This window comes from Halichoeres trimaculatus, unplaced genomic scaffold, assembly GCF_033239565.1.
Source record: "Halichoeres trimaculatus isolate MK-OKI-2021-1 unplaced genomic scaffold, fHalTri1.1 fHalTri1_scaffold_22, whole genome shotgun sequence".
Lineage (NCBI taxonomy): Eukaryota > Metazoa > Chordata > Actinopteri > Labriformes > Labridae > Halichoeres > Halichoeres trimaculatus.
Window position 1 is genome coordinate 13,392,118 of NW_027437200.1, and position 25,761 is coordinate 13,417,878.

A 25,761-nucleotide genomic window follows, 5' to 3' on the forward strand; every position below is an offset into this window, starting at 1 on the left:
CACAGTAGTTTATAAGCATGATTTTGATTGACAAGCTCCACCAGACCCTGCCTCTATAGACTCCAATGGCAGCAAACATCAACATTTTGATAATGGCCTGTTGAAGGATCCGTAGATGGCAGTTGCATGTCACTTCACACATACTCCACTAATCAAACCAAACAAAGCCGAGGTGACAACAGGAATGGACATGATGGTTGTGAGTAAGGCTAGCAAGGGCCTTTGAATGACAGGTTTATTTACAGAAAAAAAAAGGAAGACGGGACAGTCAACAAAAGCACGATTATTCTTGTTGTAGGGTTTTATTGTAAAGCACCTCGTAACCTTTTTTGAAAGGTGCTATACAAATAAAGTTGAATTGGAATTGTAGCTTATATAAAAAAAAGAAAAAGTCCTTATCACCTAAGCTGCTCCAGTCTGACATTTCATTATACAATACAGAACTTTTTGGACAAGATGCCTTGAAAAAAATTGTGGATTTACGATTCTTCTCTTTTTCGTGTATTCATTTGATTAGTCATGCTCTACAATTTTGTAATGTCCTATAACTCAAATTATTCATTTGGGGACTCTAAGCAGATATGAGATTGAAATGCGATCAGTGAGATTAATCAATTACAAATCCTGTAATTAGATTTTTTTTTTTTAATTGCCTGACAGCACTAGTTTTGGCATTTGTGTCGTTCAGTTTCCATTCATGTTCTGGCTTTTGCCAATTGTCTGACACCAGCCATCTTATTTAAGGATCTTAAATCCCACATCAAACAGAATGTAAATACAGACATTAAGAAGGTACACACAACCCTTGTATCACTAGTGTTTATACATTTTAAAGGCAGTCTAGATAAAGGGCGTGACAAAAAAATTGGGTAATATCAGATTGTGAAAGCACTTCATGTCAAAACAGGCAATAGTTTAGAGTGTATTTTAAATGAGAGATGTTCCAAAGCCACTGATTTGAATTACATTGCATGGATAGACAGCAAGAAAAAATCCCTTTGTATGGTGAGTTTTGCCTTCCTCTGTAACTTTATTCCTTCGCTTTACAACTCTGTTTAAGAAAAATAAAGAGTACATGGAGCAGAGTTTCTGCAGCACCTTTTAAAGGAGATGGCTTACAAGGAATAATCCTGATCGAATGTGCGACTACGAAGATAAATGTGTGCACTACACAAGCCCAGCTCGAGGAACGCCTGGGCAAATACAAGGCCTCAGTTATTTCAAAAGCATTTCTCTTTCATTGTTAAAAAAAAGCAGCCTGCCAAGTGGCACAGGGGGCTTGGCTGCTGTGCTGACATGGAGTTGTACTGTCACCCTCCACTGGGGTTGTGTTCAAGCTTCCTGTAGTATTACTTAAACATACATCTTTGCCCTGACAGGCTTTTTGTTGTGCCAAGGCCTCCATGCGGGAGTATGCTGGCAGCCTGATCTGAATTTCAAAACAGAATCAATTATTCATTTATGACTAATGCTGACTAATTGTGGCCTTTTTCTCTGTCCTATTAACAAAGTGTGAAAGGATGAGAAAAGAGCACCATTGAATTTCTCTCAGAGTAAAGGTGCCACCTATCCACTCGCTGTTTCCTGTCAAAAACAGAGGATGTTTTATCTCAGGTTGACATTTTTCATCAAAAAATTTGTCTCACCATCACATCGACTTGGCTTATGGTGCTTTGTACCTGACAGTGAGGCCTAATTTGAAGTGAGTTTTAACAGTGGTGTTCATCAGCTGATCTCAAGGCTTGACATTTTGTGCAGAAAGAAGAACAGGTGTTTTACTAATGGCCTGTCATTCAACAGTTGGCTTCTATGGCATCAGCTTCCCATCAAGTTAAATGCCACTCATTGTGCTCGGTATTTTTAGGGCTGATCTGCCTTCAGTACACCCAACAATGTGTTATGGTGAAAATGAAAGCCAGGGTAGCCATTGAGGTATTAAATTATTTACTGGAAATAAGTATATGGGTTTGATATGATTCTAGATTTGACTAATTGGCTTCATTCTGTCTTTTTTTCATGGAAATAGATCCGTTTAATTGGTATTTTTGTCAGTGGCGATTAAGTTTCTAAATGTTCCCATGATTCAAATGCTCCAAGCTGTTGAGTGGAGGCATTTCAAAGTGCATGTCATTTAAAATGCTGGAGTCACATTTGAACTGCATGACAGATGTTTGAACGGCATGCTCCTGCCCGAATGGAAGGATTAAAGCAGTTGTTTTTGGAGAAGTGCCATTCAAGACCAGTTGGGATGCAATAACTGGAGTGAATCTGAAAAAAAGGGAAGAAAATTGAATACAATTGGATACAGTGAATTAAGTATAAGAGCTCAATCAGTTCAACCACAAACTTCTTTTGTGTTAAACGTTTTCTGCAATTTATGATGCATTTAAAAGACTGACAAAAATAAGGAGTTACAAAAAGTAAGGAGTACAAAAATAAGTTTTAAATTGAATAAAACAAATTTGGTGGCACTGGGTTGAAAAGTGGATGGATGGATTGGTTGGAAAATGGATTTAACAAAAGACGCCTTCAGTCAAGGGAAAGAATCTTTTGGTATTAGAGGTGTTCTGATCCAGTTTAGGGGTTGCGGTTACACATTAACTTTTAGTCTGAGCAGTTATCAATGCCGGTGGAAAAGTTTGGCCGTTATGCAATCCCAAAAACCATTACCCATGCATCTCACCTAGCTGACTGCAAACAGTTAAAATGTTAAATAGAAAAAAAAAACCTGGGCATTTGTTGCTTTTCCAATAACTGCTGGCCACACAGAAAGTTTAGTAAGTCACGCCTCGAATACATCAGATACGGCTCCACTCTTCGCAACTCACATTGGCTGCATGTTCAGTCCAGCAAACTGCACAACTGACAGACAGCTGGAGTCGCAAGACTAAGGAAGTCCTGTGCTTCACACTCCTTAATAAGCCTATCTTCATTCATGTTGGGCTGTAAAACCTCAAACCTGTTGACTCCTGGTCTGGCTCAGTTCATTATGTTCGTTTGCTGTTGTGGTCGAGCTAAATACGATCTGGTTTTGACACAGTTTGTTTTATTTTGACAGTCAGTGAGTGTTTTTTTGGTAGTTTCCGTGCATGACTTATTGTCCCGCTCAAGCTTCCTGAACTGAATTTATGCATCACAGCTCCACTCCCAGGCAAAAATAGGATGTCTATGTATTACCTGCAACCATAGACTGTACAGAGAGTGGACAGCCTGGCTCCTCCATTTACCATTGTGTATGGTTTTGAAGCCAAAATTCCCCGTCACAGGCGCAGCCATTGGCAAAGAGACTGTGAGGGATTCTGGGAGAATCTGAGTGGAGCCGGGTGACAAAAATTTTCTTTTGAGAGTCTAATCTCTTCTTGACTCTGTCTTCCGACGTATTTTACAATCCCGAAAAAACATACACAAGGACGGCAGCTGTCAATCATCGTTAAATGTGACGTAAAACCTTGTTTTTAACCTTGTATAACTAATGAAAACAAACTTTTCAGAAAAAAGAGGAATACTAGGCAATCAGATGATATCTTCAAACCACCACAACAATTGGACGTAAGAAACATTTCTACGAGGTGTATTAATTTTTTAAAGTTTGACCACAGCCCATCTGGAATGAGTGGAGCGCTTTTTTTTGTGGTCACCTGATTTCGAGCTGAGCAAGATAACGCCTTTTTTTTTTTTTTTTTTTTTTCCCAAGTCTATGCCTGAGACCTACCGAATCCGCCACACAGCTGTACTTCAACGGAGCAGATCCAGTGTAAGTTGACAGATTGTCTTGCATTGGAACCTATCTGATCCGGTGCTGTGACGGGGCAAGCCGGACCAGAGATGCATCTGGTGTATCTTAGCTCTGTGGTTCCACAGCAAGCCTGTGTCACAGTCACTCAGCACCATGTCACTCATGGCACTCCGACAGCTCGTATGCTGGCTCACTGGAACCATGTGTGAAGCCAAGTGTCAGCTCAAAGCAGCTGGACTTGAGGGATCATTAAATCAAGCAAGAACTCACCCAGAGTATGTAGGAGTATCTAGATCATGTTGGCTTAAAAAAGGACTGAGTGTTTTGTCTTGTTTCCATATCTCCCTCAGAGAGACACTTCTTGGAACAGTCTGAGATGCACCACAGCGATTCCTGTGGGTATTAAGGCTTAGGAACACCAGAGACCATATTGTCAGTGGCCGATAGCCAAAATACAAATTGTTCTCTGATTGGTAGAGCAAAAAATTGTTAGATTTCTATAATACTTGTACTTCAACTTCTATTTTCTTGTTCTTTTGTCATTTTTAATTTACCCACTGTTTTTCTTTTCAAAAGCAGCATTGGTACAATTCAAGTGTTCCCAGGAGACAGATGGCTGAATTGGATGCAGAGTGATGCTTCAAAATGCCTTGGCAGGGGCTGGGAATAGTGGAAACTATTGGTTAGGGGGCACTTGTGTTGCACAGGAGGAACAAAGGGCAGCACCCTGTGGACTACAGCCATTATTTCAGAGCTAATGAGGAAAGAGGTGGTCATCTCCCTGTGGCCTGTGTGCCCCAAGTGGATGGGCACATGGGTCGTGTATGATATTGGCACTGTGGGATTGAGCCCTACGGCAGTCCTTTTGTGCTCTTGTGGTCACAGTCGAGAAAGCAAGTATATCTGAGGAACTTGTTTCCTTTTATGTTTCCGATCCGCAGCCTTGTGACTTTCGAGTTTCTAAGAAATGGATGACTAAGTAACCATACAAAGTCCTTGACTGCCAACTTTGGCCTGCCCAGGATGCATGCTGACCCAAGAGCGTGTGCACTCACATTGTATGTCAAGAGGTATGGGCAGTGTGTGTGTGTGTGTGTGTGTGTGTGTGTGTGTGTGTGTGTGTGTGTGTGTGTGTGTGTACCAGTGTGTGGTTGCATGCCGCCTCCGTGCGTCAAACAGCTCTATTTGAGGTGGCAGGCACAGGTGCGCTAACGGCATGGCAGGCTCCAGCAGGTTATTGGCCAACAGATGGAGCGGAAGGCGGGGTGTGCTGTGGGGGACAGGGGCGACTGTGGGGTGGGAGTTGGAGGAGGGGAGGGGGGGAGTATATGGCCACTGTGGGGTGGGGAACTGTCAGGAGTGGTAAAACTGGCTAAGCTTTTCATACAGAGTGCATGACCTGAGCTCTGTCACTTTAAATTCAAGTCTGTTCTTTCGGTCAGCACCCAAACTTCAGAAACAACAACAATGATTTTTAAGGGGTTTGCAACCTCAGTGTAATCATTCTCCTTTCTTCCTCTTCTTGTGGCTTTAAAGTCAAATTTAAAAACAGATTAGATAACTTTGATATATTTGAAAAGTTAGTTCGTCCAGTGCTTTAAATTCAATGATTTTGTTCAAATTTTCTTTTGGCTTGTCTCTGGTAAACATTTAGCATTTCTAAAATGGTCATTACCTCACTTTCCATTATTGATGCTAATGTTTTGAATGCTTCATTTTTTTATGCTGCAGTGTTGACTGGCCAGGTGACTTAAGATTCATTATGTAAAAGTGTTTACCTCTTTTGAAACATTGATAAGCATTTGTACAAGTGACATCATCTTTACTCTCTTGCCAGCGTGTTGCAGCTCCACTTGTTCTTCTCTCCGTGTAGTTGCAAATTACACACTGCCATCTACTCTGGTGTAATCTGTTTACCAATACCAACTTGTGCAGCAGTGTTTTCATTCAGAAAAAAAAGAAAAGTGAAAAAAAAAAAGTCAGCATTGACTTAGTTTTACATTTTTGATAACCAACTCAATGACAAAAAACTCACAAGTTAAACTGTTGCCATGTCAAGTCAAATTGCTAGCAATGTGGATTGAGCAGTCAAGTTTCTTTTTGGAGGTATTGCATCCTGTGTTTGCGTACAGATGTGAGAGAAAAATTGATAATGTCATGATCCAATCAATGGTGTCAGGCACAGAGTAAGGATTCAAGCAGCAGAGACAGTAGGTGGTCTCAAAAGGGTAGTCTTTAATCCAAAGCAGGTTCAGTACACTCACAAAATAAATCAACCAGAGGGTAGAGGTACAAAAGAAGCAAAAAATCAGGAACAAGAACAAACAGGGGAAGTTAAAACATGAGGAGTAAGAACTACACAGAAGGCTGGGCGAATCAACATGGGGGTTTGTTATAATCTGTCAGGGAAGCGATGGAACACCAGGGTTTAAGAAGGAAAAAGGTTTGAGCGTACTAAGACACAGGTGCAACACATCAAGGAGGGGCCCAGTGATCACTGTTGAAGGAGGCAGCTTGACAGGAATTGAAAGGACAAGAGACAAGAGTTAACAAAATAAAACAGGAAATTGGAAATATCTAATTAACCTGATAGATCTGACAAATACCATTTAATGAAGTCAGAGCAGCTCAGTATTTAGAGAGTATTTGTCTATGTCATCTGCTTCAGAAACTCTTTGTGAATAACTTTTGTCTTTTTAAAGTCTGAAGTTAAAGGAAACATTTTTAAAAAACACTTTAACGTTAGGATTTTTCACAGATAGTTGACTTTTGTTTGAGGAGTTTTTGCCACACTGGTACACAAGACACAGTCTGTTTTTGTTGGTCTTCAGAGTGAATAATGTATCCGTCTTCCAATGTGTCAACCTCCATATTTCCAATCAGCAAATTTCATTCCTTGTGCAGCTTTGTCTCTTTATTTTACAACTGTTTGCCGTGTGAAGTGAGCCATCATACTTGTAGAGGCTAAGAAGGAGAGATACCACTCACCCGACTTTATCATGAAGCATCATCAGCATTTCAAAATGTTAAGTTATGGAATTACATTTGCTGAAATTGTCCTCCATGATAAGAAAGTTCAGTCCCCAGCTGACAATTAATCCTGTCCATGCCAATCATAGCAGAGACGGCTGGCTGACTCACAAACCTCCACAATCTTAAAACACTGTGCCCTCGAAATAAAAAAAAAAGTGTGATCATTAATATTAATTCAGAAAAAAGGAGAAATAGGGTGTGGGAAAACAGGGATGTCGGAGGTTGGGCAAATCAGCTCTTATCGAGTTTAATACTATGGCCCCTCTGTAGGGCTCATATTTTCCATTAATCTGCACCGCATGAATACTAATAGCCCTGGTAGCTTAATGGCCCTGCCCAAATCCCTGTATTTGATTTCCACTCCTCAAAGTGACCTTTTCCCCATGCTAATGGGCTTACCTGTGCTAGATCATGTTGGAGCATGAGAAGGGATGGCTCGTTTTCAGCTCATTCTGTTTAAAGAAGATGTCCACATTTAAGCCTGACAGTCAAGTGACCGGACTGACAAACACGCACACACACACACACGAGGGGACACACAACCAGGACTGACACTGAGTAACGGGGCGCCCCACCTTTTCATCTCATTTAGCAGTATATTATGAAAGCCAGGAAGCAGCCAAGCCAATAATGACCTGCTTTATTCCATTTCTGGCTAGCTGGCCAGGAAAGTCATTGGATAGAAGTCAATCCCTTAGATGGAAATTATCACCTTGTGAGGAAAGCTTTCAGTTAATTTCAAGTTTGGGTTTCACATGCACAACAAATATTTAGAAAAGATGAATTCTTGTTGAATGACAGGTCTTTCTTTTTCATTCTTGATTGTTCTTTTTCCCCGGTGGTTTTTAAATTAAGACACATTTGATAGCAGTAATAAAATAATGAATCCTCTCTTTTTTTCAACCTGCCTGTATTTTTCTCTTCACATTGATTTTACTGCCATATTTTGGCTGAATGCCTTCAACTAGCAGTCCTGATGGACACTGTTTATCATTTGCTTTTGATAAATTGCTCACGATGAATCCTACTTTGTTTCTTGTGTTTGTGTTTGCCACTGATATACCGCTGTTCCTTGCATTTTGAATGAGCTGATTTATTTGTGCAGCACACAGACACGCAATGCCTTACAAGGTTATGTGCAAACAAGCTCTGGTTGCTCTTTACAATGCTAATTAGATTTTTCTCTTCCAAAACCATACATTGAGAAACAAACTTGCACTTGACCAACATTATAATTGTCACAGTTTCTTCAAATATTGTTAAAACTGCATTTTATATTTTTACTTACATAAAATGATGATTTTATTCCTCCTAATGCCAACAGTAGCCCATGCTGCTCTATATCAGTGCATATGAGTTTGATATATAATGTAAAACACTGGGTTATTCAACTTGATAATTTAATCTCAAGATGCCATTGACAGCTTGCTCTCATTGACAACGATGTTGAGAGTATATAAAACAGTAATTGCAAGACATAAGTAAAGAGAAACAAACCAAAATGCATAAATGTACTTGAAAATATGCATTATCCAGTCTCTTGACCAAGCTTGATAGTGGCTAGTGGACACATTCAATAAGACGGTGAGATACTATTGGAGATGTCTAGACAGACTTAGCTTTATAAATGAAAAGTAGCCAATGCCTGTCTCACCTTACTAATAATGAGGGCCAGCTCATCAGAAATTGTCACCATCTTAGTGCGGAATGGTAGACTGACCCCAGTGGTTTAAGCAAGCTATCAGTGAATGATACAAAATCAAAAGAACATTACTTCACAGTATGTACATTAAAAAAATGCACAAAGGACTCAATTCTTTCTCTAAATGAGACATGTTACAGTCTCAGCCTTGCTCACAACAAATGCATTATGAATTGTTGAAAAAAAAAACATGTCTTGGTGTTGTTATATGTCAAAAACACCTACATGTAACCATCTCTTGACTGGATCAAATCATTTTTTTTTTTTACATTTTCTTCCCATCAATCCTATTTTTGACCCTTTGCACCTGTCTTGGAGCTTTGGGACTCGGGGCTTGTTATGGAGGTCTGTCACCAGGAAGCTACTCTTGCCCTCCTCCGTCTCTCGTTGTCACATCGCGGAGCTGTGCAGGTGTCAGGACCCCAGGGCTCTGTCAGTGACAGAGCTATTCAAGCCCCTGCAGTCCCTACAGGCTTCAAGATGGGTGAAGGGGTCAGAAAGCTTCCAGTGGCCTGCTCCCCTCCTCTCTAAATGGATCCCCTTTAGGGTCTCTCAGGGGGATCCTTCCTTTCCTTGCCTGGTAATAGAATGTAAGTAGGTTGTTGGATGGATGGGCTTCGTTGTTGACAGGATGAGATGTTGACGTACTCATGATGTTCGTGGATTCCACAAGCTCTTGGAATTCTCCATTCAGCATTAATGGGTACGATGCTGTTGGAAGTAAATATATAGAAGTGAGTCAAACAGATATTCCCTTTTAATATTGAAAAGTCCTTTTGTTCATTTTGCAGATTAAATAATATTTTTAATGTTCAATCACTGTCGTCACAAGAGAAGATGTGTTTCTTTATTTGTATATCTGTGTCCACATCTCTTTTGTCTTGATTTCATTTCCAACCTAAGTATTAGATAATTTTCACTGTCTTAGTGGATACTTTTACTTGAAGAATGTGTGCAAATCAGGACAGACTGTGTGTTATAGACACAAAGACGGCTCTCCAGAGCTGGCCATGACCAGAATGCAGCATGGGTAAAATAAAGAGCTGTTTGATGACAGCAAGATCTGTACAAGAGAAAATAACAGAAATGAGGGAGAACACAGAACATTTTGGGGCATAGTGAGAACCTTGTTGGAGGGAATGGCTAGTTAGCTGACAAGTTGAAAGGGAGACTAGCAGGTGAATGCTCTTTCTGAGACCATGAAGAAACATATCAGCAACTGCACACAAGGAAAATAAACCAAAATCTGATCAGGGATGGAGCAGAAGGCCAAGGTTTGGTGGACTCAGTAGGGAGAAAAGCACAGCTTGGACCCTCTGGCAGAGCGTCTTGAAGTTGATCAAAAAGGCAGAGGTGCTCTAGAGGGTTGCTCAGATAGATAGAGCTATGACGAAGACTGAAAGGGATGGACCAGAAGACTATGGTTGTTTGTGTGAGCAGACAGTAGTACAGTAAAGGGGTAGATCCACTCAAGATGATGGGCACAAGGTTCACCAGAGGAGTTATGCTGCTCTAGCTTTCCTGCCAGAGGTCAACCAGAAATTCAGAGTGATTAAGGAGGTCTACCAGGCGTTCAGTGCTTGCATAAGGCAACAGAGGCAGGACCACCCTTGTAGACCTTGGTGAAGCTGAAATTGCCATAAGTGGGCCAAATGCCAAACAGAGTGCCTTCAATAGGAAGGGCTTTGCATGACAAATAACTGCAAGGATGCTGGACATATTACAGGTGGCTGGGACACCAAAATTTTCACTGCAACACAGCAGAAACTGGACTGGAACTACAATTAGGGAACTTTCCTTCTGAGCTCCTTGGAATCAAGAGCCTACACCCTTAACAACCAGTGCTGGACTGCTGACAGGGAACCACTAGGACAGGTACCAAGGTACAACTGTCATTTAAAGTTGGTTGGAGCCAGGGTCAGCTTGGTTGAGGACTTAAGCACAGGAACCCTGTGGATGTGTATGTTGTAGACCCATCCAGTCTCAAACAAGTCTACAGAGTGCGCCATAGCATAGATCCCAACTGATCTTGCCTTGTTCATCACAAAGCTTGGGGACCAAGAATTAAGACTGGATCCTTTAATTGCTGTTAGATAGAAACAGGTGGGGTGGTGCACATATCTCCTACACTCTGACTCAAATAGATCAAAATTAATGAGCCCCCACCCCACCCTTCCCCCAAAAAGTGGAAATGAAACATAACCGGACTGGAAAACACATCAATTGTGTGTCGTGGTCTTGTGGACCAGTAAAAGGCATATTATTTTTTTTTGTACACCTCAGCCTGGAAAGACAAGCAGCCTTCCCAAGCCCAATTCCCCCCATTGCCTGGTGTTGGATCAGCCCAGGTCTTGTTCCCAGGCACAGCCCTAGGCACAGGGTGAGGTCAGTACAACCCCTAGCCTTAAAAGCAAAGCCCTCAGGCCTACACCCGTCATTATCTTCACCCACTCATCTTCCTGTTATCCCTTGTCTTGCTCTCTTTGTCTCTTCCATCTTTCACTGTTTTCTCAATTTCTGTCCTCCTTTTGAGGTACCCTATATCCCTGTTTTTTCTTCCCCAACACACACAAATACCTCTCACACTTACTTTCTGCCCTCCAAGGCCAGACTTCATCACGGCCCCTCTCACAACCCACTCACCCATAGGGCCCATCCATCACCATCATGCAGAAGGAATATAAAGGGAGGAGAGTCGACACATGGGCAAGGAGATGAAGGGAAAGAGATGCACAGCATCCTCAAAGGTGAAAAGTCAGATGTTAGCATCTGATGGGAGGATGCTGTAAGTCAGGCAACAAATGTAGAGATCATTGCATAAAAAGAGGAGGAGGGAGGGCTATAGAAAGAGGCAACCAAGAAAGGTTTCACAAAACTGGAAGTATAAGTCAAGATGGATTAGTGAGGGAAAAGTTCCTTAGAAGATTCCCCTTTGGAGTATTATTTTAGAAAGTGTCTGATAAAGTGTTACAGGTGTATTCGTGTCATTTGTAAGTCTTGCTCTGTCTCCTTGTTTGCGCTCCAGGCTAACATTTTGACAGGGGCCTCCCCCTTTTGTCAAACATGCCATTGGCAAGGCCAGCAACGTCAGCCCAACAACAAGAGCGATAAAGATGTTTAATCCATTGGTAGACTTTCGGAAAGACATACAATTATTTCAAAATACTCCTACCTTGAAATTCATCAAAGCTGGATGATGGGCAAAAAAAAAGAGACAAATGTCAGGAAAGGTTGAGCAAGTTGGTTGGGTTGGAATCAAAGCCAGGAATGGGTTCCAGCTCCTTCCTCCAGCTATGCCCGGAGGCTGAAATGTCTAGCTGACAATGTCTATATCCATCAGTCAGAAAATAATGGGCTTCAGAAATCGACCCCTGTGCTTGGAAACCTCAATCAGGGAAGAAGAATGTATTCAATTTGACAAAAATTGATCAGTATATCAGTAGTCAGTCAGCCTTGGTCCTTAAATCTGAATTTAAAATGAGGTAAAATGGTGGGTAAGTGCGACATCAAGGGTGGAGGAAAAAAAAGACAATTCAAGAGGAATCTAAATCATGATTTTATGGTAATACAGTTGTGTTAAGAGGAAAACAGAAGTAAGTCAGAATCAAAGTATAAAATTTTGCAATATTAAGTTTAACATTTACAAATATGTTTTCAAAAGGGAAAAAGTGCTGTGAATTTGCGAGAATAATCATAAATTTTCAGGTTTACAATTGTACATAACCAAAAAAAAATCTGTCAAAAATCAATCAATTTATCAAATTAATTTTAGAGTAATCTTGCTCTCTTAAATACAGATCTGTTTTTCTTCTTTTGTATAGGCATATCCCATACACAGATTTATTTCATAAAACATCCAAGCATATTACGAGTTACAATGGGAAGATAGGTTTATGATACCTTTTGGTGTGCCTGAAATCTTAATGCTACTGCTGCCATGTTTTTATTTTAGTGGTCATAAAAATGTCAATAACACAAAGCTATCTTGATAACGTGATGAATTACAGTGTAATCAGCATGTTTATTAAAAAATGCCATATGCCTGTTGGTCTGTGGCAGCCTCTCTATCTCAGTGTAACCCCCTTTCTCTGTTTTTGTCTTCCTGTTTTCAATCTCTTCTTCTCTCACCACCACAAATATAATTAATGGCAGAGCGCAAGGAAGCATGTTACTGGTTTATGGATTTTTGATGGTAATCTTCTGGATTAATTATGTGATATATGTGCCTTGTTAAGGTAATCGGGCTCGGGTAAATACAATGCATGAACTTTGATAGCAAACTGGCAGGCGTTTCTCCCCTGCCTCCCTAAATCAATTTGCGCCGTTCCCCGAGTCATCGCTGCATCGCTTCACACAGAGATACTGCCAGGTATGAAGGTTGCACGTTTACTGAAATGGCCAAAAGGGGGTCAAATGATTACAGTGATTACAATAATAATGGCATGGTAAAACCCGTGCAATCACTCATCAGCTGTAATATAATAGGCACCTCGCACACCAGTGTGTTTAGATGCATTTATACAGTAAATTCACAGTTTCATCAACATGGAAATTGGATACAGGGGTGGGATAGATATCATGCACGTGTGGAACAGCCAATTCCTTTGGATGAAAATAGGCTGTAGTGTGGGTTTGTGTGTATGTGGGACACACAGTGAAACCATAAGTATTTGCATATGTGTATGTAAGCTCACAGATGAGTACACAAATGGCATCTGTGTGTTTCAGCTCGTGAGGTGAGCTGGTATGAAATGGGAGGTGAGCAAGCTGGCAGAGATAGTAAAGAATGCATGGGGACTGTGGACGCCCAACCAGCGCCGGCAGACAGTCAATCTTCCTTGCTGCATCACTGAAAATGCCACTCAGCTACCAAGGTTGTTTAGCAAGTAAACAAGCCTCTGGCTACCATGCATTCAAACGCGTATATTTCCTGAGGAATAATGGCCAAGCAGAGCAGGAGAAGGTGAATCGTGCATCCTCCTGATCTCCCACATAGCTGGCTGATAGTTTTTTCGCCCATCTTTTTCACACTTTTCTCACACCTACACACACATGCACAGCTATATGCACTCACACCATCCTGTCTCCACACACACACACACAGGTCATGGAGAGAAGGAAAAGCAAGAAGATATTTTTTGATTCCCCCCTTCCTCCAGGGTCCCCCGTTGACAGCTTTGATTTGAGTGCTGTGGTGGCAGAGGTACTCCCAGGGCCTCATCTGTACCAGTAAATCACCACACCACACGTGTAGGTATGTGTGCATGTGTCTGCACGCATGCAGGACATTTCGCCATGTGGATGAGCTAGTGTGTTTACAGTTGAGTGTGTGAGTTGTCCACAGACTGGTGTTTTTTTGTTTTGTTTTTTTTACTTCTTATATGATCTTGCAGAAAACAAAAGAACTCACGACATCAGTGCCTCTGTGTTCAGTTGTGTGTATTAATTTATCACACATGCAGATTTTGCAGAATTTGCACTCACGCCTGTGATAAAAATGATTTATTCCTTTCCTTTTAACCAAATTAAGAAAAGACAAAAGTGTCAGTAAAATGTCCTCCTCTGATAGCAACACGGTGCTACATGAAATGGATTGAAGTGACAAATCCTCTTTGGGCTGAAGCAAGCTTTTGCTGATGACTGAGCATGGCTACATGGTCTTTGTCATGGAGCAAAAAAAAGGGCCATAAATAATCACATAATGATAAAACTAATGCAGGCCATGAGAAATTGAGTTGTGTGTTGTGCTTTTTTTTAATTTTGTGGATTACACGTGCTCAGTGTTCCTGGTAGCTATTGATCATAAGTTTTTCTTTTCTATGATCCAAGAAGAGATTATAGGAGACCAATGAAGAAAAGAGTGCCATATTTTTAAGCTTCACTTTGTGAAAATTTTAACAAACTCTGTAAATAATGTACAAAAGTATATGATAAACAATACTGAATATTTTGGGCAAAAAACAACTGATAATTACCTTCTCAGGTTGACAAACACTGATAATATGACAGATGCTTTTTAATGCAAAGACTGACATACTGGTATTTTGATAATATATACTTAGACATTTTAGCTCACTAAAATCTACTATTGACATACTCTATAATGAACTCAGAATAACATCCACTGGAAATTTTACTGTAATTTCCACTCAAGAGCTTAGACAGTGAGTAAAGATTTCAAAGGGGTCTAATCCAACCATTGCTAGTCTCTCAAGCCACGTTTCCACCAAGCAGTCCGGTTCAGTACGGTTTGGCTCGGTTTGATACAGTTAAGCTCGATCCCGTTTGCATTTCCACACCAAATTGTGCCCTCTCGTGGTAGGCGGCGTGTAAGACATGCAGCATTTCATCCTCTCTGTGATTGGCATGTAGCTCTTTGATACAAAGCGCAATCGAGCTTTGTTTCAGAGAAGTCTGTGTGCCGCCAGGAGAAATACAGCCACTGTCGCAGGGTAAGTGATGATTCTTTTGACCAATCAACAGTCTGCAGTGTGTTGCTCCACCTTCCGAGAGCGAGGATTAGTTAAGTCTGGCACCCATATGAAAGGGTCCCAAAAAGTGGGACGGCTCGTCTCGGTTATTTGGGGATCTGTCCCAGGATAAGTCAGTAGAAACACCAGAAAATGCGTGCCGTACCGAGACGAACCGAACCAGTCTGCTTGGTGGAAATGTGGCCTAAGACAGTTTTTTGACAGACTTGGTGCTACTGCTAGTTCCAGGCTTGGGCCTGAGTAAGCATTGGTTCTTTGTTTCCACTGACAAGCACCAATTCCATCCTGAGCCTGAAATGGAGGTGAAATTGGAGCAGAAGTACCTGCATATGAGATCCTCCATCTATGCTCTATTGGTTTCCATTTGCTTTCAGTTTCCAAACAGCTTATGTTTCCATTTTAATTTCACTCAGCTGACTGTTTTAACATCCACTAACAACTATCTCAAATGATCCTGATTTGCTCAGCACAGTGTGTGACTGAGGCTGTACACATGCTGAACGAGAGCTCTGACACTGATCACTCACTGACTGACTGGGAGGGAGAGAGGGGCTCCTGCTCACTTTGTTCACTCATTGAAGGAACTGAAACTGAAACAAAATTTTGTTACCAGAGTTTTCCCATTATCCACAGGTAACTTCTTAGTTATATGTCTAAGACTAAAGTGCATATCTAAAAGTTCCATCAGTTTCACCTTAATTTCTCTGAACACATTTAATTCTTTACCCTTATTGTTCAATCTTGGATTTTAATCACAGATCATGCCAGTTAAAAGAAAGGACATACTGTTGGGTTCATGCTTGCCCCCAAATCTTGAGCATCTAATTTGTTTTTATGAAAAATGCCCCCAAACCATGAAAAAGCAGATCTTTTGTCCACTTTTGCCAGCTGAACAGCTGCATTGTTAGTGGTGGACCTTGTTTTTCTCCTGCCTTTCTTTCTGTCTCTTTGGTCTGATAGTCAGTTATTGGGACTTCTGGGGTTGAAAACAGCCCTAGCTCAGAAACACACACACAGACACACACGCACGCACATGAAGCATCCACTTGCCCCAGTGGAGTCCAAGGCCATTCACACAGCCACTGGGCATGCTAGAGACTCCGATATGGCCTAGTGGTGTGAGCCACACGTGGCTAGCACTATTGTCCCATATTAATACACTATCGACCCGCCCAGACATGCTTTGTCAATGGAAGGTGCCGCCACACCAGATTTTCTCTGGGTTGTATTGATGCCGGGGCACCAGAGGAAAGCAGTAATGGATACATAGTCGGCAATAAGAACCCCAGCCAAGCTTGGAGAACAGACGGAGAGGCTATTTTTTTGTTTTCTTTCTCATCCCGTAATCTTTGAGCAGCTCAAGGGTCCTATAGAAAGCAACCATGCTGTCCTGTTCTCAGGCCAGAAGACACCGCCTGGGATGTCCACTGAGGTTTAGGGTTGCTATTTCAGTTTCTGGGAATGATGGATTATTTCTTCCCATCTCCCCCTCCTGATGGCAGCCATGCATCTCAGCAGCCACACCGATTTAGCAAATATGAATGTATATGTTTATATTTATGGGGTTCGGATATAAAAATGGGTGGGGGTGAGGGGAAGTTTATCTCAGCACTTTGGCGTCCCCTGACACCTTCTCTATCTGTAAATATCTCGAGACAGCAGTGTCAGGGATTTATGTGAAGGTGACAATGCCAGAACAAGCTGTCCCGCTGTTTCCGTCAGCTTCATATCAGAGCTGTGTGGACAAATATTACATGCAAAACACAAATTTTGAAAATAAAGCCTTCTGTTTAAAATTACAGCTACAGTGATGTATCATGTATCCTGAAAAATAAAAAGTATTTGGTTGAAATACAAGTCACTATAACACAGTATGTTAACAAAGTGCTTATTGTTGCAGAATACTATTGAATTAAGATGGCGTCTGTGGGTGAACCAGTGCTTAACTAGCTAAGAAATACAAGTGACATTGTCTCTTATCTACCATCAGTGGCGCAGGTTTGATTATGGACACTGGTGTTTGGTAAATCAAAGCTAAGTATGTAGGTTGCACCCATGAACATTTTGCCAGATCTTCTCCACTAATGCCAAAAAGTTTAGTGTTCCCTCCCCTCACTAGAATAAAGGATAAGTTGTCCATGATTTCCAAGAAGAGAGTCAGATTTTTAATTCATCATACCACAGTACAAATTTCCACTACCTCCATCTATCCTGATAAGTTGGTTAGCTGGTTGCACCCTCTCCTTTCCAAAGTGGAGGATGTGATGTTCATGATTTCCAGAAGGAATGTCAAATTTAGTCTGTCCTCAACCGTTTAAAAATACTCTTTGGTAGCACCTCTTGTAAAAGCAGTCAGCTGTGGCAAATTGAAGCAAGATTCATAGAAAAAGGTGAGATTTTAAAAATGCCGTTGAAGAAACAGATCGCACTCTGTTTCTCTTTGTTGGTAATTAGGATTTTTTTCAAAAAAAAAATCACATTCACCAAAAAAGGAAATGTGTTTTGTTTTTAGATTGGTCCTCTGCTCCCGTGTGGCAAAAACTCAATTAACCATGATTTAATTACAAATACCTCAAGTAAATGTAGCTTGATTTATTTTTGTTTTATTGTCTGGGCTTTTTTTAAACATTGACAATATGACTCATTCAAACATTGTGTTTGGATATTTGACTGTTGTGTTTTCTGGATTTTTTGTATTCAAAACTCTTTGGGACAATCTGTGTGACCCTTAATGTGGCTTTTATCCTCCACAAGTGAGAAGAAAAACAACAACAGCTGAGCAAACTGGGATGTAGCTCTGAAAGCCAAGCAACAATGTTTCTATATGGAAACATGTACCAGAAAGTCGCTGAATGCATGCACAAGCAGAGACATGGCTGTCCAGCATATGACAGCCCCTTGCTGACAAAGAGAGGTCAGCTGTTCTTCCAGGTTAAGCGAGTCACAGTCTTGGGGGATGCAAGGTAAAATCCCATGTGAGCTGACCTAAAAGCTTCAGGTGGGCTCACATTCCCAACCACGCTTTCTCTGCTGCTGGAGGATGGATCACTAGATGGATGGATAGGGGGACGCAGCGGAAAGAGACGACAATTTCATTTCCCATCTGCCGCGTTAGTGCAGCATCAGCAAGCGTTTCATTCCCTAACCTATTTTAGGCTCCAACTTTTTTTCCTCCACTGGGTATCCCACATATCAGCATGTTTCAATCACAGCAAACAGAGGTTAGCCAGGTTTTGGAGACCAAGCAGGCAGGTGCTGTTTAGCCCCCATGCGGCGTCACCCACCTCGACCTTTCTCTTAATCTGAAAGACCAAGTGATGAGTCAGCATGAGCAGTTTAAGGTGTTGGACAGAGAGGTCCGGCTTATCGCGGTGTCAGCCGGCAGCTGGAGCCTCCATGCTGAGAGAGAACCTCGCTGGCGTCTGAAAAAAGGATCGGCTTCATTAAATCATCCCTGGGATTGGGTGACATCACTGGTTCAGCTGATAAACCAGCTGAGACCAACTGTGGTGATGTGATAAATCTCCTATACATCAACTTTAGAGCAAAGGGTGGTCTCTTTGGAGATTGGAGATGGAGGATGAGAAGGATGGTTGGTTGTAGTTTATTCCAAAAAATCAGAATGAATCATTCTGGTTGTGCTGCACAACTTTCCTCTTCCCAATCACTTTAATGCAATAATTTCCAGAACAGAAGCATCATTACCGTGAACACAGATTGATGCACTGTCCAGGCAAAGTGATGAGAGATACTGGGGAATAAAGTCCCCCAAACAGACAGCTCATTAATTTCCTCCGCCTGTTCTCAGGCCCAGCGACCTGAGTTTTTTCATGCTGCGTGTGGAAATTTACTGCTTTGACAGACCAACCAAGCGCGCTTCTCCTAATTTGTATCCGCTCACATTTGTTTTTGTTTTGGCGTCATCTTTATTTTTTATTGCAAATTACAGAGTGCCCCGAGTAATCTGGTGGGTCCGCTGCATGCTAATGAGCCCCGCGCAGGACTTACTGTTCGGGGAATACAAGCCGGATGTTTATGATTATTGGGACTTTTCCTCTCCATCAATGTTTTTTTTTCCTTTTCTTTCTCCCTCTCTCTTCCCCTTGCTTGTTCCTGATGAGCTTCCTGATCATCATAAATCTTGAGACAGTTGTGTCCCCTGAGCAGAACCACTGATCTCGTAATCTTGTGTACCTCCCATGCAGCCAGTTTTTGGTGTAAAATGGGGAAAGCTTCTTTGGAGGGAGTCAAAGAAAGGTCAGAATTTTTCCGGTGGAGACAAATCTGCGGCAAAAATAGGTACAAACCGTCTTTTTAGGATTGCTGCCTCTAGAGTAGGCATAAAAACCCTTCTTCAACATCAATCCACCTGGATCTGAGCATAACCACGGAGGAGACAGTGTCGGTAAAGCTGGTTTTAAAAAAAGGATCACTAATGTCATTAAATCACCAGACCAAGTTTAAGTGGTGGCGACTAATCAAATGATTCCAAAAACTTGTCAAGGTTACGCAGACAGATGCAACGCTAAATTAAATTTCACAGTGTCTGCTTGAAGGAAGATTGAAAAGCACTAAATAGAGTTCAGCTCACATGCAGCTGGTACAATTATAGCAGCTCATGCAGGAAGTAAGTCAAGTTGATGGTTGATTTGCCACTTTCGATATTCTATTAATCTGGTGAAGTTGATAACCCTATTTATAAAACCATACATGGTGCCAGTAATCTAATTTCACCATTGAAGTAGTCTGTAGTAGCTGAAAACTGCTATCATGATACATTAGGACTCCTTCATTGCAACCAATCATTGACTGATCTGATAATGACATACAGAAGTACTGAACTGTTTTTATTGAGCTGTCACCAATAAAGGTGAAATTTCTCTCGATGGACTTTAAGTTTAAAGAGATTGTAAATATTGATCTATACGGCAGCTGTTTCCTTTTTTTCAGTGTTTCTCTGAGTGTTTTGGTTCACTCAGCTTGGTTAGCAAGCTTCAGCCTAACACAAGATTCTTAAAAACATCCAATGAATCCAATAAAAACACAGCTCTGACAAAGACGTCTTCATCTTCTCATTGTTCTACCTTGGGTTGCTAAACCGACCACTAGATAAATTAGGTTAATTTGGTGATACGGATTGTTAATCTTTTGTGATATTGATTCCATTAACGGGACTCCCTAACAATATGAGTCTTCATCAAGTCCACTTTCAAGATTACTTTGTTATGTGGTGGAAAGACAAGAGAAATAAATCAATGTCTTTGAATATTTGATTAGAAAACCTTAGTATGGGTGGTTTCAGTTGTGGATGTGAAGCTGTTGGAGCTCATGTTGAGGTTAAACAGGATGTTAGTCCATGTGACATCTACTTTATGTTGCTGAGGAAAATACCTCTTCCAAACAACAAAATTGTTAATGTTTCTCACCAAAGTGTTTATTTATTCTTTGCTGCTTTTTTTTTTTTTTTTTTTTTTTTTTTTTTTGCGAACCAAAAGATTCCAACCTCTTTTTTTTTTCCTATAAAGTTTAGGTTTGATTACCATGTTGGAGAATGACTGTCCAGCACCACAACCAGCTGCAGCAGAACAGCAACACAGCAGCAACTAAGTGTTGCAGAGTTTTTTCACCTCAAGACAGTCAAAAGTACTGCTTTAAGCCAAGCTTTACACCATTTGTACACCACTCAACAAAGCAACTGCCATAATTCATCTTTGTGCAACATGATGCCTGCTAGCTAGGAGTTAAATTGTATTCACAAACTTTGTTGGACAGTTGTTGTATGGTTGTGCACCTGTCCCACTGCACAATGTGACGTTGAAATGACTCATATTTAACGTAATTTTCAACGTCCAAATCAAGTCTCCCGATGGTGCAGAATGAAGGTTTTTATTATATCTTTTTCGGACAATGTATGGAGGTCAGATTAACGTCTGTATGTTTGGATCCATTTTGAACGTCTCATTGACGTCTAGATTTGGTCAAATGACGTCCAAATGCTGAACGTCAATACAACGTCTAAAAAAAGTCCGATTTAGATGTCAAAATTTGTACCTATTTTGCACGTTGCACTGACATCTAGATATGGTCTTCAACTGACCGACCCAATGCTGACATGATCTGCATGTCTCTCCAACGTCCAATGTGTGGAGGGGTGGTCTGATCTACTTGACTTGAAGAGAGACTAGAGAAAAAAACAGTCATTGGTTGTTGATGATGTATACAGACGTCAATTACGTTTTTCAATGAGGCAGGCTGGGTTTGGCTGAGCTTGTCTATCATTATCAGGCTTGTAAACTACACTGTAAAACCCGATAAGTTAACTGAACTAAAAAATTTTGTTGAAACTGATTACATAAAAAATTTTAAGTTATGCTAACTCAGGTTTGTAAGTTAAAGTAACAAGGCTATTCTGAGTGATACTAACTTAATTTAACAAGTAGGGATAACTTTTTTTATTGAGTAACTTTGTATGTTTTATTTGAGTTTAGATAACAAAGAGGGTTTAAGTACTATCAACTTAAATGTTTTGTTTAGCTTCACCACACTTGTTTATGTAAATCCAACTTAATTTTTTTAATTTTAATTAACCTATGCTAACTCACCTATAGTTAAAAGATTTCAGTCAGTTAAAATCAAAAAAGCATGTGCAGTGCTTAAAAATTTCTTTGAAACTGATTACATAAAAATTTTTAAGTTGCTGTAACTCAAAACACACCTCACTTACACAAACTGTGAGTGAACACAAAAAGCTCAAATGCAAGTCACTTTATTAAATGACTGAAACATTACCAACCAACACTTCTGAAAAAAAATGTTCAGCAAACCAGTCAGTTACTTCAAAACTTCAAGTTTTTTTTAAATCACACAACCTCACTTACACTTACACTTACAGGCAAAAAAAACAAACATTTTAACTTAAAAAACACTAGTCCAGTAATTACAGGACACACAGTTAATCAAAAAATAGAACTGCATAATGACCCATGGGCACTTTTAACACTAAAGAAGTAGCAACTTCTGCAAAATCATTGAGCTCATTTTGCTTCATATCTTGACTCAACAAACACGCCTAAAACAGTAAGGAGTTCAACTTAAAATTGAACAGCAATATTTTCAAACCACATAATAAAGATTTAGTACACAGTTTTCTGGGGAATATCAGTCAAATTTGTTGAACTTTCGTGGTTCAAATTGAAATCAATTAGTTGACAAAAGGTCACTATTAGGGCTCAAGACCCCAGGCTTTGACTCTCCATCCTCCAAGTCCATCAAGAATTTGTTTCAAGTCAGATGTATGGGTGAAGTCCGTTGTGTATCTCAGAGCAGTACATATATCAGTCCAAAAAGCACAACGTACCCTTCAGCCAGTCTCGGAAAGTGGCAGCTATGTTCTCAAGCACAGCAGCAACCTTATCAGGGCAGAAGACCTCAGTATCTGTTGAACTGGAAGTGACTGAGAGGAGCCTCACTGGTATGTCATCGACCTGTGGTCCATCTGGCTGTGACACCTAGAGAAAATAACAGAACTGTTATAAAATGAACACCAAAGAAACATAACATGGTTGCCTGAGAGCAAAAGTGTACCCCTAACAAACATTGAATCCAGAAACATAAATCCAGAGTACTCTTAATACAGCTATGTAGGAAGGGCATGGGGGACAGCAGCATGTTGAGCATTGACATCAACTTGTTCTGGGGCAAAGAGAAAGCATCCTTAGGTTTAGATTCTTGATATGGAAGGCATACAGCTACTGATCAAAGGAAATACCTCACAATGGTTGCAGTCCAGCTGGGTGATGCTTACCAATTTTCACATGACAAAGTGAAGAGTAATAAAACAATGTTGGCCAACAATTGTGTCATCATTCAGCCCTGCTGTAGTATAAAGTCATAGGATCTCCAACAGAGGTTCATCAAAACTCAAAGTTCCACTGTCAACATGCATTAAGTACAAAAAAACCCTCACCTGGAGGTCATAGGAGCTGGAGAGCCGATCTAAGACTCCTGCCTCTTCTCTTTGCAAGCAGCTTTCTTCCCCCACTAACTCTGAAGACGAAGAGCTGCAGTCTTCAGATTGATGTTTGTGATTCTGTGACACACTGAATAAATCAAAATAAATAGAAAAAAAACATATGTAGCTGTAAAGAAAGGATAACTTACAATGTAAAAAGCACAATGTGACATAAAATGGACATTCCATCATCTCATGTTGTTTTTAATGTATTCTTAAATTACTGGATACAATTTTGACTTTTTACTCATTTTCACTAGTCACAACTATTTCGGTGTGTAAATTTGTTTCATAAGTTTTCAACAAATTTAGTCACTGACATGTACTGTGGCCAGTAGGTGTCAATTTGCAAACTCCACAACATGACTGCCCACAGAACAACACGAATTCAAGCGCCACAACACAACGGAAGTACAGCCACAACAGAAGTTAAGGAGAGGTCAGTTATCCCAACAGACACAGAAGCTGTGAAAGCAAGTAAATGATTGTTTTCTTCTCCAGTTATGATAAATGTAGCTATAAGGCTAAAATCATGACATGACAGATTCATAATGCTAAATATAAGATGACACACTACTGGTTAATATAGAAATATAAGTGCCACGAAGCAGATCACAAGGTGGGACCCCTACAGGCTACATTTATTAGCTGAAGTTAAAAAAGAAAACAATGCTTTACTTATTGTTCTGTGTCCATTGGAAAAACTGATCTCTTTTAACTTCATTTGTGGCTGCACTTCCGTTGTGTTGTGGCGCTTGCTATTAGAACTCTAAACACAGGGGCATAGCAATTCTGACTTACAAAGTTTGGAATTACATGTCAGTAAACATGATTTGGATTAAATTCGCTGCAGCACATTAGATTTCAAATGACAGCCACTGTGCAAAAAGGGATATTTTACACACTCTATAGACATAATGAACTCAATACCTGACTGGAGACTCCTTGCATCAGTCTGTTGCTTCCATTTGAAACTATACAACAAAAGAATTGTAAAATTAGAAAGCAGTTAAATTTGAAAAAAATAAAAAATAAATAAAAAAAGTCCCAAAAAATGTGTGTTCAGAGAAGGTGTTCATTGCAAATGAGAGTTAAAAATAAGTCAAAAACCTGAAGTATGTTTGGAGAAAATCATCTCTCGGGGCGGAAAAATGTCCCAGCTTGCTCTTTTTAAAATCTTAACTGTTTAAATTCATTGAATGGACAACTATAATATACACTGAGGGGCTCTTTAAACTCTGGGCTTAAAAAACTGTTGCTTCTAAACCAGGCATATTTTGGCATACTAGTTATATTTAAAACTGTTCATTAACACCTGTTAGATTTGGTAAGCCTCACTGCGCACAGTGTCATGGCGAATATATTACCACACAGTCTGCTTCTTTTTACTCACCATCTGAAAATGCAGCACAAATAAAACAAGGAGACAAACCCCTGGAAAAACCTTGTGATAACCGTTGATGTTGTCTGCATCAGAACCTTTCCTGAGAGACACGCTAAGGACAACGGTAGCGCCGGTCATTAACCCTTAAGTGTCTGGAAATGAATTAGTGGCCTGATTCAAACCTAACATTTTAAAACTAAGTAAAGATTTACCCCTTTATGTGTCAAAAAAAAAAATTAAATCTCAATTCCCCGAGCAGCTGTTTAAAATGTTCTGACATGTATGGGGCAAACATTAAGAGAGGAAAGTAATCAAATTGGTATGAAAATGCTTTTTTGTTCACACACGAAGTAACTTCAGACATATGAGATGTACCTAATGCAGGAAATACATAAAATAGTGTTGAATTGTTGAAAAAGGAGATTTTACTTACCAGAAAAGCCCGCCTTTGGACAACATTAAGGCAGCAGCGGCCAGTGTGACAGCACAGCAGAGACGGATAACGAGAATTATCTCTCATACCTGCGCAGGAAATCTAACTCGCAGCCTTTTTAAGGTCCAACAAACGACAAAAACTACAACGGCGAAAAAAAATATAATAATTTATCTACCAACAACGTTCTCAAGTTCATTCCGCGAGTTTCTAACGATCTAGCTCTCTGATGCGAGGAGCAAAGATGGCGGATTTCTCAGACGGTTCATTGAGAGCACGTTCGTGCGTGACCGTGACGTCACCGAAAGTGAAAGTTAGATGAAATAAATAATTTGAGTACATTGACCAAAAATACTTTAAGTGATTAAGTAATATTTACTCAAAAATAAAATCTCGTTCTAGCAACTCAAACAAATAGAGGTCAAATAGCCTTTTTGAAAATATGAGTTGATGGAACTCAACTTTTTTATCAAGCTTTTACTGTTGGGTCTTACAGTGTAGTGAACTGACAAACTGACCCCTTTAGGTAGCAGCAGTGCTCTCTTTGGATGAGTGGTCAGCATAGGTAGAGGGCAATGAGAGATGACAGAGAGGCAGTGGTGAAACGCTGCGAGTTGGACAAGTTCACCAAGCTCCCACTCAAAGAGAAAGTGTCCCAATCAGGAGAAAAGACAACAGAGATCATGGAGAGGTTTAAAGGATGGAGCTTCAGAGATGAGCGCTGAAAACTTACTGAAGCTTGCTTTCTCTGTTCAGGAGAATAGAGGAAACAAGACAAAGATTCCTCTAAAACTCCTCCTTCTCAGGAATTTGGAGGAATCTGCTTTTTCTTTTGGTACTATCGTTGTTTAAATTGTCAAAGAATACAATATTCTGTGGGCTTTGTAAGATCTGTTGATCAAAATGCCCTAAAACGGCTGGCAGCCAATTAGTTAATGTTTTGGATTTTGAAAAAACCTGACTTGTGTCCT

At 40.4% G+C, this 25,761-nt stretch overlaps 1 protein-coding gene and 1 long non-coding RNA gene across 3 annotated transcripts in view; one reads left to right on the plus strand and one right to left on the minus strand.

Annotated features, from left to right (window-relative positions):
- adgra3 (adhesion G protein-coupled receptor A3) overlaps positions 1 to 25,761 on the plus strand; it is a 167,794-nt gene that overhangs the window by 32,419 nt on the left and 109,614 nt on the right. The window lies entirely within an intron of this gene.
- On the minus strand, positions 21,840 to 24,991 carry LOC141784375 (uncharacterized). The gene is made up of 4 exons (XR_012597436.1): positions 24,791 to 24,991; positions 23,904 to 23,947; positions 22,929 to 23,061; positions 21,840 to 22,470 (listed from the first exon to the last, which is right to left on the minus strand). It is a non-coding gene; the product is annotated as an uncharacterized LOC141784375 (long non-coding RNA).